General features: G+C 50.6%; 1 pseudogene; it reads left to right on the top strand.

Annotated features, from left to right (window-relative positions):
* The first annotated feature begins 243 nt into the window (after positions 1-243).
* On the top strand, positions 244-2,793 carry LOC143718462 (uncharacterized; annotated as a pseudogene).
* The last annotated feature ends 1,651 nt before the right edge of the window (positions 2,794-4,444 follow it).

Below are 4,444 nucleotides of genomic sequence, written 5' to 3'. Positions count from 1 at the left end.
AGGCAACCTTTCGACATGGTTGAAAGCAATGACGACCCCCTTCCTGCCCAAGGACGCCAGTGACCTGCAGCATCTGAGCAGCTGGACACCGAGCTTGACAAGCTGATAGCCCTGGATCCAACCCAGAGCTACAACTACAAAGACTGGGCTAGAATCGTCGGAGGCATCACACACAACCTCGTCCCCCAGGCAAGGCTCAGCGAACGGAGTAACATCGACCTGGAGCAACAAGCAGCAGCGCTTATGCTTCAAGCGGAGGAGGCCCGGAAGGACCAGGCCCGAACCCAGAGTCGTCTTGATCAGCTCCTCCTCGAGACCCAGAACCAGCGCGAGAAAAAGGACGACACAGATCCAGAGCTACAGAAAGAAGTAGAAAGACTTCAAAATGCCCTGCAAGATCTTCGCCTCAACACAGACTACCGAGAACAGTTGGAAAGAGAAGCCAGAGTGGAACTCGAGGCACAACTCCAACAAGGTGACGCCCTCCTAGAGAGAGCAGAGACTGAACTCAAAGAAAGTGGCATTAAAGCCAGTGCCTGTGAAAAACACTTGCAAGCGGCCCGAGCTAAAATCCATGAGCTTACTCAGCAGAGACACGATCTAAAAAAACGAACTTGACATTGTTCACAGAGAGCTGAAACACTCTTATAGACTGCAGAATGACCGGCAAGGGGAAACGCACACCACAAAGTTTCCCCTAACCAGCCGGTCCGTACCTTTCAGCCACAAACTCAAGGGGGGTTAAACGCCCATTGCTCAAGATGTCACCAGCCAGTTTCCAGACAACCCCTGCCGCTAACCACAGCATGGCCACCAAAGAACTTGACAAGCTGGCCAGAAACATCCCTACGTTCAATCCAGACCCTGCAGGAGGTGATGACATTCACGCTTATCTACAGGACATTTACTTTCACTTGCAAACTGTCGCCAACTTGACAGCTTGGGACAATTTGTATCTGTTAAGAATCACATCCAGCGGTGATGTGCGCAGCTTCCTAGACCGTCAAACAAAGACTGTCAAAACTGACTACCAGCAGCTGCGACAAGCTTTGATCCGAGCATTCTGTGATCCAGAATCAGACCAAGGGCTCATCATCGCCATGGACCTCAAGCAGACAATACTTGAAACCCCACAGACCTACTACGGCCGATTCCGACAAGCCTACTTCGGAGCACGGAACGAGCCAGGTATGGAAGAGGATTTCAACTTCAGAACTCTGTTTCTCCGAAATCTGCATCCCACAGTGAGTCATCACCTAACCTGTTCACGGACCATGTCTGCCCAACAGCTACGAGACTTGGCCCACAAAGCTTATGTCAAGCAAAAGACTGTGTCCAAAAAGACTGTAAAAAAACCACACCATCTTCCCTGTCTCCGAACACTATTCAGAGCTGACTCTAGAGGACGCCCCACAACACCACAGACCTTTGTACAGAGAGTCAAGACAGTTCCAAGCCAGCAGAGGGCAGCACAACAGCAATGGTGCTCGTCCGAAGCACCAGAGCGGACGCTCTGAAAGATTCTGGGACCGGCAACACCCATCCAACAACCCAAGGGGTGGAGTCACCTGGGAAGCCAGCCGGCGACCCAGAAAAAGCCGATCCCCATTGTCCGGAGCATCAAGCCCAGAAAGCCAGCATCGGAACCCCTCTCAGCGTGCCACTGGTAAGCCCAAGTCTGAGCCCACATCAGATCAAAACAGTGCAGCCACGTCAGAGAGGGCAGAGATCCTGAAGGTGCTGAAAGAGCTTCTTTACAGAAAACCACACATCTTATGTCTAAGCATAAGAACTTAAACAAACGCCCTGACTACCAACTGACTGAGCCAAGCACCCCGAACACTGCTCGTCAGCCACAGACCACATAGCTAACTGTCACATCACAAGGTGACAGCATCACCCAAGCTCCACAGCTGATAACTGCACACCCTGAATGAGACAGCACACTTCCTCATATCAGGTACCACTATCCCAAGGTACCAGAAAATGCTGTTTTGGCTATCTGCACCCGCAGAGAGCCACACAAAACCGGTCCTAACCACCCATTGATCGTCACACCCGCCCCAATGACAACATTCCCGGGCAACCTGGTCGAAAAGGGGGTGGGCCGGTAACTCCTCTTGAACATCACGTTGGAAAAGGAAGTGAGCAGGGAACACACAGAATCACATCTTACGGTGATCTCTTCTCAACTTGTCAAAAAGACTCCAATTTCAAGCTAAGAGACAAGATCGAACTCTGACACCTCAAACTTGTGAACAGAATGTGCAATCCCACAGCCAGAACGACATCCGGCTCAAACAGGTAGCTCCCATCCACCTGACAATTGATTCTATGAGTCTGATCCACCCAGTGCACACCTAAAAAATTAACACTTACCCACTTCTAATTGGCAAAGACCTGCTAGATCGCTTTGAACCTTTACAGGACTTCAAACAACTGAAAGTTTGGGCTCAAGTGCGGGAACCCCTCCCCCTCCAGTCACACAGGCCAACCGAGCCAGACTGTCAGGTCACAGAGTTCATGGGAACTCTCACAGCCAGCCACGTGGACACAGTTCCAGCACCAGACCAAGATTCAAGTTCACCACTCTGCACATTTCAGCTCACCAAAGACTCTGATTCCTTCTGCCCCAAGGTCACAACTGACCTGCAGTTGAATGATGTAACCAATACTGACTTTGTACTTGCACTATGGGCAGACAACTCAGACCTCAGTGTCTCACTATTCAATGCTCTCATTAAGACACACCAGACCTTCCTTCTGCCAGCAAGCGCACCCGTTTTCCTTTAAACACGTACCCATCAACCATGATGACAGCCAAAGCTATCTGCGCTTTGAACCTGAACTGGAACCACCGGTGTCTGACCCATTACTTCCTGGTCCTTCCGGACCCGCCCCATGATGTCTACATTGGAGTAGACATCCTGACTCACCTCAAGGCTCATGTGGACATCATTAATGAGGTAGTGTGGGCCCCGTTGACTTTACAGCCCCCTGTTGTTCCAACCAACACTGAGAACCTCCTGTCAGGTCAGACCATTCCTGAGGTTGGCACCCTAATCAACGAACAGGACACTGTGATACCAGCTTACACCAAAGGGGTCGCCGTACGGCTCAACATGCGTTGTGGTCAAACCCTAAACCACACGCTGGGCTTCTTTCAACCTTCACCCGAATGTGTTGAACTTGGACTCACGCTGGAAGCCACACCCCTTACTGAAGTGTCATCGCGCTTAGTCTACATCCTTTTCAACAACTAGGTGGCGATGGACACCACCATTCCAAAAGTCTATCGGGTGGGATGGCTAGTGAGCCACGACTTTGAACTCACACTACCAATCATTGGGCCCATCCCATCTTCAATGATACCCGAAGGGAGCACAAACCACACAGTTTTCACAGCACCCTTCAAACTCATCTCAGTCACTTCGGTCATGGCAATGGACAAAGACCAGGTATGCAGAACAGCACTGACAGAGGACCAACACCTTGCAGTATACAAAGTCTCCAGACAGCTTGCTTGCGAGACTGACGACACTGCTGCACCTCTGCCTGCCAACACGACAGACGACACACCAACAGAGGAACCGTACCCAGGATTTGAGTCTCAAGTTCAGCAAATACTAAAATACGCTGACGCAATTAAAAATGATGCAGATCTACAAAGACTCAGACAAGTCCTTTACAAGTTCAAAGCATCCTTTGCCAAAGACTCTTTAGATTGTGGTCTCACCGAACTCCACACTGTGCGCATCCCAACGCACCCTAATGCTCCTCCCACTTTTGTCAGGCAGTACAAGATCCCCATCGCTTCACACGAACCGGTGCGAGAGATCATCTAATCCAGGCTTGAAAAAGTTGTCATCCGTCCATGCAACAGCACCCATTCTGCCCCCATCTGGCCCGTCCTCAAACCAAACGGCAAGTGGCGACCCACCATTGACTGCAGGAAACTGAATCAACAGGTGCCACTGTCCCGATGGCCCATGACCCAGCTGGAGCAAGAAATACCCAGAATCAGAGGAGCCACAATCTTCTCAACGCTTGATGCGGCCTCTGGATTCTGGACCATACCTGTGCATCCAGAAGACCAGCACAAGCTAGCATTCACGTTCGGCAACAGACAATTCACTTTCACCAGGTACCCGTTAGGCTATGCCAACTCACCTGCTGAGTTCAACATCTTCCTGAACAAATCATGCCCAGATGCCAGAATGAGAGGTAACCTTATCTACGTTGATGATGTTCTCATGAAAAGCACAACAGTGGCTGACCACCTGAAAGAGATAGACTATGTTTTGAACCAATTATCCACTGCCGACGCCAAGAACGCCCTCCACAAAGGACAGTGGTGTCGAACCAAAGTCAACTATGTGGCCCCACTCATCGGATCACAAGGCATCAAACCGCAGTCCAGCCGTATTCAAGCTGTTCAAAATAT

The sequence above is a fragment of the Siphateles boraxobius genome, unplaced genomic scaffold, assembly GCF_051911475.1.
Source record: "Siphateles boraxobius isolate OS27281-9 unplaced genomic scaffold, OSU_SipBor_1 61, whole genome shotgun sequence".
NCBI lineage: Eukaryota > Metazoa > Chordata > Actinopteri > Cypriniformes > Leuciscidae > Siphateles > Siphateles boraxobius.
The sequence above is the reverse complement of the archived record's forward strand: the minus strand, read 5'-3'. Positions and strand labels throughout refer to the sequence as shown.